This window comes from Arvicanthis niloticus, chromosome 22, assembly GCF_011762505.2.
Source record: "Arvicanthis niloticus isolate mArvNil1 chromosome 22, mArvNil1.pat.X, whole genome shotgun sequence".
NCBI lineage: Eukaryota > Metazoa > Chordata > Mammalia > Rodentia > Muridae > Arvicanthis > Arvicanthis niloticus.
Window position 1 is genome coordinate 4,604,527 of NC_133429.1, and position 14,406 is coordinate 4,618,932.

General features: G+C 44.1%; 1 pseudogene across 1 annotated transcript; it reads right to left on the bottom strand.

The window, feature by feature from the left end:
- Positions 1–16: 16 nt before the first annotated feature.
- Positions 17–13,802, bottom strand: LOC143435943 (uncharacterized; annotated as a pseudogene). Its single transcript, XR_013106238.1, has 4 exons — positions 13,640–13,802; positions 4,136–4,262; positions 3,883–3,943; positions 17–1,752 (listed from the first exon to the last, which is right to left on the bottom strand). The product of XR_013106238.1 is annotated as an uncharacterized LOC143435943 (transcript).
- Between the last annotated feature and the right edge of the window lie 604 nt (positions 13,803–14,406).

Consider the following 14,406-nt stretch of genomic DNA (forward strand, 5'->3'; position numbering starts at 1 on the left):
CAGCATAATCTTCGCTCCAGTGTGAGCTATTTCACATCTTCTCCACAATGAAAGAGCTCTGAAGACTTTTATCACGTGGCTCGCAGCTTTTCTCCAGTGTCTGCTTCATGTATTAGAAGAGAATTTCTAGTAGTAATGTGTACACCGTCAAAAGACACCTTCTCTAGAAACTTGTTCGACATTTCCCCACATTGCTAGCATAATCTAATCATGTGGTTTGACTTCTTGAGAGCTACCAGACAGTTTCTCATGTATTTACTCACATCCTTATCTGTTCTACTATGAATTGGTACGTGTCTTCGCAAATGAGTTGAACTCAAAAAGCCTCTCCCACATGTCTCGCATTCATAGGGTCTCTCACTACTGTGGATTCGTTCATGCACCCGAACCTCAAAAAAGCGGCGAAAAGATTTCCCGCAGTGCTTACATACATAGGGCTTTTCTTCACTGTGCATTATTTTATGTTTCCGAAGAGAGCTGTCAGAACTGAAAGCTTTCCCACACTGCAAACACGCATAAGGCTTTCTCTCCAGAGTGATTCCTTTCGTGGCTCTGAAGGGAGGAAGAAGAAGCTAAATCCTTCCCACACTGCTTACACTTGTAGGGGTTCTCTCCAGTATGCATTCGATTGTGGAACTGAAAGGAACTGTGATTATTGAATGACTTCCCACACTGCTTGCACACGTAGAGTCTCTCACCAGTGTGAGTACTTCCGTGTCTTTTAAGGTTACCAGAACTACCAAAGGTTTTCCCACAGTGCTTACACACATAGGGCTTCTGTCCAGTGTGAATTCTTTCATGCGTTTTAGGGAACTGGAGTAAGTAAGCCTTTCCCACATTGCTTACAAACGTAAGGATTCACACCACTGTGAGTTACTTTGTGCTTCTGAAACTGATACCAAAACGTGAAGGCGCTCCCACACTGCTCGCAAGCGTAAGACTTCTCCCGAGTGTGAGTTAGTTTCATGTGACTTGAGGTACCGGGAAGCAGTGAAGGCCTTCCCACATTGCTTACACACATAGGGCTTCACACCAGTGTGAATCCTTCTATGTATTCGAAAGTAAGTAGAATCAAGAAAAGTTTTCCCACACTGGTCACACACATAGGGTTTCTCACCATTGTGAAATATTCATTCTTCTTCTAAGGCAAGCAGACTAGGACGAGGTCTAGCATAATGATCAGGCAGAAAGGGGATTCTCTCCCGGGTCAGTTCTCTGAATGCCTTAAAAGGTTACCAAACCGAGCAAAGCCTTTCCCACATAGTTCACACACGTAGGGCTTCTTAACACTGTGAATCTTCTCATGCCTTTGTAAAGGACTGGGATGCTTGAAGCCTTTGCCACATGGCTTGTGCACATAAGACTTCTTTGAACAGTCATTCTGTTCATACATGTTGGCCAGATATGACACAAGGAAGGTCTTCTCTATAGTCCTTATTTTTAGAAGGTGTCTCTCCAGTGTGAGTGCTTTTATGCATCTGAAGGGATGAAGGAGAACTGGAGCTTCTCCCAATCTCTCTATGTTTATGCAACGTCTGTCCATGTTCCTGGTCTTCAGAAGGTCCTACCTGATGGTTCAGGAGCACACCCAGAGATGAATGGCCAATTCTACCTTCTTCACAGACATTCTTTTTAAATGTAGCAAGTCCTGGACAAGATTTCAGGCTCACAGACTGCCCTGGATGGCAGCTGAAGATTTCTGCACACTGGTGACTTTCATTATAGTCACAGAATTTCTCCACCAGTTGACTGCTGCTGCAAAAAAAATGAAGAGTAACAACTGAGACTGTGTTACTAATGATAGAACCCAGAAATGCTGGTTTCAGGCTGGGAACAGTTTGTAACATGTTCAGACTGCATGCTTTCCAAGTCGACTAAGGACAGCTACAACAGAAACAGTGGGATTCATGTATGGTGAGGTATGTCTCCTTGAGAACACTAAACATTCACGTAGCATTTCAACATATATCTCAATTCACAATCTTTGGGACATTTTGAATGTGCAATGGTATCAGTCAAATCACCTTCTGTATTTAAATACTTGCAAAACCAAGGGGAAAAAAAGGACAATTAGTCATTCCCAACTTGTCCCCATAGCTAGTAGATAAATCAATACAACATTAAGTTTTAAAAAATGTGGTCATTTACTATGTTGTGGGTGATATGGCTCATGGGAGACGCTCAGGACAACTTTCAGGAGTATCCTGGCTTCCATGTCACTGAAGCAGGTTTCTCTGAGAAGTGCTGGGATTACATATATGTATCATTATATGTGGGTTCTGGAACTGAACTCAGGACATTATGATTTCATGGCCAGCATCATTACTAGATAGGCAATTTTTTGGTTCCCCTTGTATACCATTTTGAAATGATGAGGTGTGTCCTGTCTAGTTTTGTCCTGACTTACTTGATACAATGTAGATTCATCTGAAAACAGGAATCTCAGCTAAGAAACTGTCTGCATTAGATCATCTTCAGGCAAATCTGTGGGAGCATTTTGTTATTAATCATCAATAAGGAATGGGCCAGCCAACTGTGGGTGTGTCGCCCCTGCGCATCAGGTGGTCCTGATTATATAAGAAGCAGGGCCTGAGCAAGCCCTGAAGAGCAAGTCAGTAAGCAGTTTCCTCCATGGTCTCAGTCTCAGTTCTCCGGGCCCCTGACTGCCTTGAGTTCCTGCTTGGCTTCTCTTAATGATGGACTGTGACCAGGACGTGTAGACACATAATTCCCTTCCCTGTGTCTGCATAGGAGAAGGTTGAGCCTCAGGCACAGTGATTACAGTAGGGTAGAATGACAGCCCAGAAAAAACAAATGATGCAGCACTGGCCTGACCCTGGGAGACAATCTGTGTGCTGCTGGTAGCACCTCTGAGAAAGTGGGAAGAACCTTGGGAGCCCAGGGGATAGTGTTTCATTTCCAGGACTGGGAGACTAATGTTTATACTGCTGAAAGTTGGTTTCCATTTGGCTTGACTGTGACTCTGCCCTGGTTCTTCTCCATTAGAGGAAGAAAGCATGTAACTTTTTTTTTTTAATACTGCAAGGACCCTCAGTTAAGAGACTTTTGATTTTTGAAGAGACACTCGGTTTTTAAAGAGCACTTGGATTTTTCAATTGTTGTAACATCTTAAAATATCTAATGTTTAAAACTGTGATATTAATATTACCATGACATCTTAAGGACTAACAAAAAGGACAGGACAGATTATTGCTAAATAGCAAGGTGTCTGTGGGTCATAATGACAGAGAATCAATTTCACTAGTTAGTATTTTGTCAGCTGAACAAAACCTAGAGGACTTTAGTTGAAAAAGATGTCCTCATTGAACTGGCCTGTACCGGGGCCTGTGGAGCACTTTCTTTATGGATGATCCAGCTGTGACCAGACAATTCCTGGGGAAGGGGTCATGAGGGACATGAAAAAGAAACTGAGCAAACCACAGGGCTGGATAGTCAGCAGCACTCCTCCACGGCCTCTGCTTCAGTTCATGCCTACAGGTTCCTGCTTGAGTTCATGTCCTGACTTCCTTTGATCATGGACCATTAACTACAAGGTGAAATTAACCCTTTCCACCCCACACTGCCTTGGCTCATGGTCCTGAGTACAGTAATACAAAACCAAATTAAGATACGCTGTACGACATAAAGTATGTATTATATGAGCTACGTAATACATTACATATGATATCAACATATTCGAGTTCTCCATACTGTAATATCTGGCATCTCTTAGTGCTGATGTGTAAAACACAATTTTGGGAGAAATTTCCTGGAGATGAAATTGGTTTGATGCTTGACATCAAGTCCATCTTTTACTTCTTTGTAAAATGTTCTAACATAACAGCACTCTGAAATATGGTTATCTTGTGGGAAACAAATTACCTTAGTTTTCTCCACAGTTTTTCATACTCATTTACAACCTTCTGTTTGCCCGACTTGTTTCCTAAAATGCAGACACAGAAAAACAATTACTAATTATTAATTAGAGAAAAAGTACTGGATGCTAAATTCATGGTGTATCCCATTTGACAAATTCTCCCCAACTCCCTTTTCCATATTGCAACTCATATATCAACACTGATTAACTAGAAACACTTGTCCCTGATGGACTAGAAAAGCCAATGCCCATGTGTACCTAGAGAGGCCAGGATCCTCAGGGTTTCCTGCATCACATCTTTGTACAGCATCCTCTGGGATGGGTCCAGCACAGCCCACTCCTCCTGCGTGAACTTCACAGCCACATCTTCAAAGCTCACTGACTCCTAAAAGCACACACATACATTTCCAGGAACGTGAGCCTCATGGTACTGCAGATGTACACAGAGTTAATAAGGTGACATGACACTATGTCCCACAACGGTTCAAGTTGTCCTGGTCATCACACTCTGCTGCTCATACAGACCAAGATTCCCACAAACACAGATGCTAAAAGTAAACTGGAGCTTTCTGGGAAAGAAACATCAAAGTAGGATGAGCTCTTCTGCAGATGGCTGTGCAGTTTCTCTTTCTGCACTGCATCTTTCTAACAACTGCCATCCCAGTTCTATTGTCTAATACCCACCAGGGTTCACTATCAGCTGTCCTCGGAATGTGTGTGCTTAGAAATGCTGGGCACAACAGTTTTCCTGGTATCTGAGAACTGAGATTAGAGGGATTCCTTCCCACCAGAGCTGTAAAGAAAGAGTGAGGTAGATTTCTTGGACAGTTGATGACAACTACACACTAAATAAACACACACACACACACACACACACACACACACACACACACACACAAACCATCCTCTTCTCCCCAAGAATCCTAGCAGTCATGATCTCATGGTCATCAGAGGGATGCTATCTGCTCAAAACCCAACATATTGCCTGTCTATGTTACTAGGGTTGGCAGACACTACTCGTATATGTTTTTAAAGTATTGGTTCAGTGTGTAATGTGGGTGGAAGTGTGAGCATGCCACAGGACTCTAGCAAACATCACCAACATCTTGTAGGAGTTGGTTCTAGAGACTGAATTCAGACCATCAGGGTTGCATAGCTTGTGCCTTTACCCACTGAGCCAACTCATCGGGCCGCTAGTTAATACTTCTTACAACTTGTTAGGAACCTGAATACATGTTGTGTGGCTGCACTGAAGGCAAATATTAGAAAGTATATAGCTGGGTTCTTTAGTGCACCCTTAGTCAAACAGCAAACGGGACTCATGACAAGCGGTTCCTCTCAGTGCTGTCTCATTTTGCTTTCTGTTGCTGTGACACATCACCATTACCAAATGTAACTTGGGCAGGAAAGTGTATATGGATTACAGGTCACAGCTGATCAATGATGCAAACTAAGGGAGGAGACTAAAGAAAGGAGTGTGCAGGCAAGAACTGAGGTAGAGAGCATGCATGAACTCCGCTCACTGGCTTGTTGGGCTATTCTTTTCCTCCGTGTTCGAGCCCCCATTACCTGGGATGTCAACACCCACACTGGGGTAGGCCCTCCTTCATCAATTAACAACCAAGAAAATGCCCTGGGGCTGGAGAGATGGCTCAGTGGTTAAGAACGCTGACTACAGTTCAATTCCCAGCAACCACATGGTGGCTCACAACCATCTGTGATGGGATCTGATGCCCTCTTCTGGAGTGTCTGAAGACAGCTACAGTGTATTTATATACATAAAATAAATATATCAAAAAAATTCTTAAAGACTCAGGCTTCCAAGTTATGAAAAAAGAAAAACGAAAGAAAAGAAAATGCCCTGAAGGCATATGCACAAGCCAAACTGATGGAGCCAGTTCCTCAACTGAGATTCCCATTTCCCAGGTGTGCCAAATTGATAAACGGAGCCATCTCATTCAGCCATGTGAGAATTCTACTAGATCATTAAAGACAAGGAAAGATGACATATGTCTTTAGACAGAGCTCTAATTCACCACCATGTCGCCTCTATAATTTCTAAAGCACACATTAAAGTAAAATAATTGGCTGGGCAGTGGCTGTGCACACCTTTAATCCCAGCCCTTGGAGGCAGAGGCAGAGAACTCTGAGTTCGAGGCCAATCTGGCATACAGTGCAAGTTCCAGGACAGCCAAGGCCACACAGAGAAACCCTGTATTGGAAAAAATAAATGAAATAAAATACTTGACTGACCAAATTTCCACAAATGAATGTCTACAACCAGCCCCCTACACAAAGCACTGTGCTCCCTGCTAGAAGCCACCGGATGTCAAATTAAAAGCCCATGCCAGAATCTGTTGGTCAGGAGTGTCCCAGAGGCACCCCACCCCCACCTAAAAGCTTGACATGGTCTGTCAGCATTGCCCTTGGTTGCCCACTATGTTACTGCTGAGGAGGGGAAGCCGTCAACACTTGTCATTACCAGTGAACTGTGAACGCCACAGTAATAACTTGTATTCTAACTGGATTTAAGGCCCACTACAAAGGGAAAATATGTCCTGTCAGTCTGACCTCGAGCTGACCTCAGCAGTAAATCTGCTGTAATTCTATTAAATGCTGACAGTCTCAACACCTGTCTATGCTCATAGGTAAGAGCGGTACCTCATGAGAGATGTTTCCATGTGCAGTGGACACTGATAGACACAGAGACTCACACTTGTTAACGTGAAGAGGAAAAGTGTCTACGGAGTGCTCAGGCTTCAGTAGGGCACCTGCACCACACCTCTATCCGCCATCCCGTTCCCCCACGCTCAGGGAACGTTGAGCGAGAGGGGGAAGAAGGATTGTAGAAGCCAGAGCTTGGGCTGAAGCAGTTTCTTCTGGACATGACAGAACTACATTTAAAATAACAGCAATAATAGTGTTTGTGTAGACAAGAACAAGACAGTCCACATTCCAGCATAGATGGGGCAAGGGCAGATAAGCCCCCACCAGTAACTGAGGAGCTATGGTCTGTTAATGACCGCCAGGCACAGGGGCATCAGTTCACATTAGAGGTGTGTCCCTTCATAAGTCAACTGTGCTGCACTGCATGGCCTAATAAGCCCTCATATAAGAGCAGCAAAATCTGGTTATTTAAAAAAAAAAGAAAAAAGTAGGAGGGTGGAGAGGTAAGGAGAAAGATTATGGCATGTGAGAATATGCTCAAACACTGTCTCCAGGTATGAAATTCTGAAAGCATAAATAAAAATAGTATGTTTAACAGTAAATTAAACCAGGGTTTGCATCTAAGTTTTCTACATTGTTCTTATTAGAACTCAAGTACTCAACAGTACAGATTTCAGATTACGACCCATTAAGACTATAAACAATCAAATTAACAGTCTAGCACAAAACCCAACAAATCATAGATCTAAGTAAGACTTGGAAAAACCTTGAGATATCTTTATGGCGTCTCTATGTACATACTATCTACATGTGCTTGTATCTTTATATTGTATACACAGTACCTAACTGGCTTGTAAGATGACTGAGTCCTGCTGGAGAGAAGGCTCAACAGCTTCTTCTGCTATTGCAGAGGACCTCAGTTCAAATCCCAGCACCTACCTTGGGTGGCTAACTACTGCCTGTAACTCAGTACCCTCAGAAAATCCAGCACCTCTGGCCTTAAATACACATTAAAAAAGCAATTACAATTCAAAATAATTAGACAAAAAATACTGAGTCCTCACATAAACTAGAATTCTGAAGTCCTTCTAGTTTATAATATAATTAAAATTTTTAAATAACAAAATCCTGATCTTGATGCCCTTCTAGCTAAAGCTTGGCCACTGGTCCTTAGGATAGGCAATGAACAGCACTGACAAGACACATAAGGTGTTCTGTTCTCTTTTAAAGATTTTAGTTTTATTTCTAGTGTGCACGTGTGCGTGTGTTGCTGTGTGTGCACCTGAGTGTACTATACTAAGAGACCAGAAAGATGATCTGGAGTTATAGACAGCTGCAAGTTGCCTTACGTGGGAGTGAGGAAACAAACCTGGGTCCTCTGAAAGCCCAATAAGTGTGAGCTCTGAAATGCTCAGTTATCTCTCCAGGACCAGAAAACAAAATTTTTTACATTCAATGTGACCATCTTGGAAGAAATGAAAAAGGGCGTCTGATGCCCTCAGGTTCATGTCGGAGACTGATGTAGTCTTCACATTATAAAGGTCACACAGACGTCAAGAAGAACACGTACTTGGATGCGGTGGCATCTTTTCAACCATTATCACATTGATCCTTTTCTTAGTGTTGACGTTGAAATGGTCAAAACCAATCCTTATACAATTTAAGTAAATAAATTGAAATGTTTGCCGTCTTGCAGGTAAACATGAGGTCACATATCTAGAAAGAATAGAAACCTGGAAGACTCTAGAGTTTCCTACTATCAGTGCAAGAGTGACCAGCTGCTGGGGGTGGAGCCTCTGCCCAGCCAGACCGCTGGAAGAGACATTGGGACTGTGGCTGCATGGAAGCTCTGTAGAAGGGATCAGGGGTCAGTGGCCAGGAGCCTTCACCTGTGTGAGGATGGGCCATCTGGTGATGCAGCTGATTTTGAGTTCTCTCTGCTGTTTGGAAGCAGGTCCCTTCCTATAATTCTGTTAGTAGCCCCAATACCCACACTCACTGGTTCACAAACTGGACCCTGGTACCATCATCCTTTGCACTATTCTGGGCTCCTTTCGGTGGTAAATAGGTGTGTGTTGTGTTGAGTGTCCACAAGAAAATTCTGTCACACACAGCTCTAAGGCTGATCTGGGGTGGTTCTGTGAGGCCCCGATACTCCTACATTCCAAGACAGTGAGAGGCTTAACTCAGGGAATCTCTGTGCTTTCAACTTCCCAAAGAGAAAAGACTACCACACAAACTAGACAGACATTAAATGTTATGTGGTTTTTGTTGCCTTATAGGTCAAAAGATGAGGCTCTGGTTGGTTGGTTAAAGCTCAAGGACATTGTTTTCGAGTTTAAATGAAAACTCCAGTGAAGTCACCTGCAAACTGTCAGCAGGTACAGAGACGGGAGAATGGGAGAGAGGAAGAAAAGCCATGGCATTATAAACTGGATCGAGGTTCACCCCACGGTGCAGTCGGCTGCACAGACGAGAGGAACACTTTAGAAAAAAACAGAAGGAAGCTGAAATACTGGAGGGAAAGCCCAGAGCGGCAAAGAACGCTTGCTTGCTCGACAGAATCAGAGAGAAGAAAGGGAAACGTTACTCTCCTCTGAAGGATTAGCAAACTGAGGAGCCTTAATCGCTCCAGGGCTGGGGTGCATGAGCCATGGTCAGAGAGAGTTCTTTTAGCTGAGTTCTTTGTTAAAGAAATAACTTAATTCTATAATGCATTTTTATTAGTTACATTTATTTTTATTTATTTATTCTAAACTCCAGATTGTATTCCCCTCCCCGTCTACCCTGACTGTTCCACATCCCATACTGCCTCCTCATGCCCCTGTCAACAGGAGGATGTCCCCATCCCCCACCTCTAAACTCCCTGGGGCCTCTGGTCTCTGAGGGTTAGGGGCATCTTCTCTGACTAAACCCAGACCCAGCAGTCCTCTGCTGTATATGCGTTGGGGGCCTCTTATCAGCTGGTGTATGCTGTCTGATTGGTGTTCCAGTATCTGAGAGATCTTGGGGGTCCAGGTTAATTGAGACTGAGACTGCTTGTTCTCCTACAGGGTCACCCTGTTCTCAGCTTCTTCCAGCTTTTCCCTATTTAAACCACAGGGGTCAGCAGCTTCTGTCCATTAGTTGGGTGCAAATATCTGTATCTGACTCTGTCAGCTGCTTGTTGGGTCTTTCAGAGGGCATATAATGCATATTTTAAGTTACTTAAGAATAGGTATGTAAGACTCCTGGCAAGTCTGTGTGTCTCAGGTGTATTTAGATGAAACCTTATATGTTTTCATTAAAACATAAATTTGTTTTATTGAGAGGAAAAATAAAAATAATAAACAGACCTAGCAGCTGCAGCGACGGCTCAGAAGTTCATAATACTCACTGTCCTTGCAGAGGAATTGGGTTTGGTTCCAATCACGGTGGCTACAACTGTCTTTGACTCTACTTCCAGGGGATCCAGTACCTTCTTCTGGACTCCACAGGTATCAGACATGCACACAATACACACATGATGTCAACAGACACACACACACACACACATACACACAAATAATCTTGGAAGAAAAAGGTCCTAAATTCCTTAAAAAACAAACACAAAAATGAACCATAAAGAAAAGAAAAAGAAACAAACAAACAAACAAACAAACAAGCAAAGAAAGAAAGAAAAGAAAAAGATATGTTTGGGCTGGAGAGATGGCTCAGTGGTTAAAAGAATTGACTGCTTTTCTAGAGGTCCTGAGTTCAATTCCCAGCAACGACATGATGGCTCACAGCCATCTGTAATGAGATCTGATGCCCTCTTCTGGTGTGTCTGAAGACAGTGACAAGTGTATTCAAATATATAAAATAATTAAATCTTTTTTTAAAGTTATATATTCTATTTTTGGTAGAAAAAAAGTAAAAGAAAAAAGCTTTCAGATAAAAGAAGTAGGTAGTAGATTTTGACAGCAACCTCATCCAAAATGGAAATAAAAATTCAAGGCAAAAATCAGAAAGCTTAAATATGCCACACAGGGTCTAAGGAAGTTTTGTTTAAAGGCTTATAGTAGATAAAACTTTTTTAAAAGGCAGAATTGCCAAGTGTGGTGGTACCCACCTTTCACCCAGCATTGGGGAGGCAGAGGCAGAGGGATCTCTGTGAGTTCAGGCCAATCTGGTCTGCAAGGTGACTTCCAAGGCTGAGAAACCAACCGTGTCTTTAAAAAAAAAATTCAGAATACTGAATACATAGGACTAAATGTATAGTAATTATGTTATTTCCCAATTTCCCAGGGTCGGTATTAATAGATCCCTACGGTGTCAGTCAATGTGCTGGCTAAGAAAAAGCTGCACCCAGGAGGAGGTGAATATAACCAATCTTGTATCTTTAAAGATATATAAAACTCTTTTCCAATTCAAAAAGCTGCAAGGGGCTGGTGATGAGGCTCAGTGGGCAGGAGCACGAGCTGCCCTTTCAGAGGATCTGGATCCTTTCCTAGTACTTGTACTGCACCTAACTCCAGTTCCAGTGGATCTGAAGGTCTCTTCTGGTCAGAGGACACTGAACTCACATGGTGCAAAGACATTCATGCACTTAGAAAAACTCCAAGACCACAGACTGATTTGGCAGACAGAGGCCAAGTCTACCTTGTAGACATACATCCCTTTTCAGTGAGTTTGGCAATGTCAGGAAGACTTGCAAAGTCACAGATTTATTCCTAGTTCTAAGAACTCTGCACCCAAGGACACAGATTACAGAATTTAGAGGAAACATCCTTTAACTCCGTGGCACTCCTAGGAACAGCAAGCATCTCTGGGTGAAACAGAGACAGGGTAGAGAAAGTGGGCAGGGACTGCTCTAAGTCACTCTGCTGTGCAGAATATCACAACCTCTGTGACAGAGCTAGCCGAGGAGAGTGTCACCTTGTACAACAACCGTACTGACCTGATTTGCTACACAGAGAATCACTACCCAGAAAGGGGGACTGTTTACACAAGTCCAGCTTGATTACACAAATAAACAACCACCATCTGCCAGCACTAACAATCTTGTCCAATTTGAGTATTCAACAAATCCTGCCACTGTAGCCTGCCTGGAAGAATTGAGGATATTCTAGAGACTCTCAAACAATGGACCCCAAAGAAATGGGAATTCCCCCAGGAATCTCAGGCTGAAAGAAGGAGAAGGCACCAACCAGAGTGGGGAGTCTGTCTTTCAGAAAGAGACTTAACACCCTACTAACAGTTTGTCAGATCACCTGACAGGATGAGCCTGAAGCCCACCAGTGGTGTGGGTCAGTGCAGGGCAGAACCACACCCTGACTGGACTGCTTGCATCTGCACATCCCTCTTCATTCCTCTCACTTCAGAACCTTGAAGACAGACTGAGGGGCCTCCCTGGACCTCTTCCTTCCTCTTTCCAATGTGCAGTGGCAGGATGGATATTTTTCTGCTTTTCACCAGTAACTTGGCTCTTTAAACTAATAAAAGTTTATTGACAAGAGGTGGCTGGGCCTGACTTGGGCACAGGCTGGGAATGCCAACTTCAATAACGCAAACATGTCTGTCTATTGCTGACACAACAGGCTCAAGGCTCCTGGGGTCATTGTGAGATAAAGGGTGTTACAGGTTTGGCAGAGAGGGAACTGAGCAGGGATTCACTGGGTGAGTTACAGCATCAAGACTCAGGCAGCCATCCTGAATCCCTGAAGGGAGTTTAGGAGGAATCCTTGGGTTCTGGAGGAATGAGGGGAGTTATTTGCTTAAAAAGGTTTAGGATGGGACAAAAATGAGAATTAACCTAAGAAAGGGCACTGTGAAAGACAGTGGAAAAGGAAGTGACAAAAACTAAAGCCCTGAATCTGGGTATGGTAGTACATGCCTTTAATCTCAGCACTCCTCGGAGAGGCTGGCAGATTTCTGAGTCTGAGGCCAGCCTGGTCCACAACTCCAGGACAACCAGGGCTACACAGAGAAACTCAGTCTTGAAAAGCCTGACCCCTCCCCAGCCCAGAAAAAGAAATACACTGGAAATGTGACTCTAAGCCATCCTGCATCCGGAAGTCTAAAATAAGAGTCCACAGAAGCTTGGTTTTCCCTACCTTAATTGCAGCTGCTCTTTGTGTGGGTTAAAAGCCTCGGGTTACTAGGAATTGAGTCAGGCTGTGCAGGGCAATAGCCCCTAGCCATAAGGAATTGCTCTGCCCGAGCCTGACCATTCCTCTTTTCCTGCAGATACAAAATATCCGGATGTAGAAAACCACTCACCCAGTTCCCAGTCAAACCACAAAAAATAGCAGTAACTTCCTGGTGACCACCTTTGTGTATTTTATTTACATCTTCCCCAAACCCTCAAAAGCAGTATTTCTCAACCTGAGGGTCGCGACCCCTTTCCGTGGCTCACCACTAGGGTTGTACATTAGATATCTTGCATATCAGATATTTACATTACGGTTCATAACAGTAGCTGAAATACAGTCATACAGCAGCAACGAAGATAACTTATGGATGGGTTCACAACATGAAGTGAACGCTTGCAGCATTAGAAGGTTGAGAGCCACTGCTCTATGGGCACTTGACTTTTATTCGAGAAAGGACGGGGCCACTCGCTACTCCAATCTTTCAATCCCCACCCCCCCCAGCCTCCCCTCCCACATCTCTCTCTCTCTCAACACTGAGACTCACAATGTGCTCTGAGTAGCTGCTCCCTGAGACACTGCATGGGGTGTGTCTATATTTTCGGGGGAAGACGAGGCAGTTATAGGACTCGTGTCCTAACCTTCGCCACCCACGCAGCTCCACGTCCCATCCCGCACAAGAGCCCAATCCAACTCCCAGGGTTGGCTCCCCAGGACCCTCTACCCACACTGCTCGGATTGCAAGAGACCTTGGTTGAGAAGCCCCGCTGGCCCCCAGACGCCGCAGCACTGAGCGCTCAGAGAGGGAGAGACCACGGCTCGGTCTGATGGACCAGCTCCATCCGGCGGGATCGGAGTGGCAAAGACCCAGAGGAGCCAGATACGACTGGCGCAGACACAGCTGTCTAGGACGACCCGTTCCCACTGTGGTCTCCGTCTGCTGCGGCAGCATCCTCCTCACATCTAAGACACAGGTCGAACGTACCATTTCCAGCCACGGAGTGTCCTGGTGTCCTCCTGCCGCTGTCAGTGAAGGCGACTTTGATATCTAGGCCTGGCATCTAGGATGAACTTCCAAATAACACAAACAAGCCTAATTTGGGGGGTTTAAAAAACAGACCTAGGTCAGACAAATTCCCTCATGTAAGAAGCATACTCCTCATTGGACACTTCAGGCACTAAAGTAATAACCTTCACCCTGATAGGCCAGCGAGCCTAACCTTTATCCCGATAGGCCAGCGAGCCCTTGGCTCCGGTCCTGGAGCGCTAGTGACAGGAGATACAAGTTTTATTAGGCAAATTAGCAAGCAGATTACATACTCTGGACCCTAGCGTTCTATCCCTGTCTGGGGTGAAAACGTACATGTAAGTGGAAATTTGACCACTTGCTTGTAACAATGCACAGTGGGCAATTCCTAATTCTTCCCTCCCAAGAATGGGGTCAGAGCAAGAGAATTCCAGACTCAGTGGTCATGGAGACAACTCAAATGCTGCCTGCTTTGAGCAGGATTAGGAGGAAGGGCCTTATTAAAAGAAACCCCTCTGTCAGCCCCCATCTTCCCACATCCCACCACCATAATGCCAGTCTGCCTCAAGATCTTGAGAAACATTCCGCCAGTAAAATAAAAATAAATAAATAAATAAATAAATAAATAAATAAATAAAATAGGCAACCTGACTTGTCCTCTTACCCTGCAGTTCAAAAAAAAAAAAAAAAAAAAAAGTTTTACCCAGAAAACCAGTGTGTGGGCC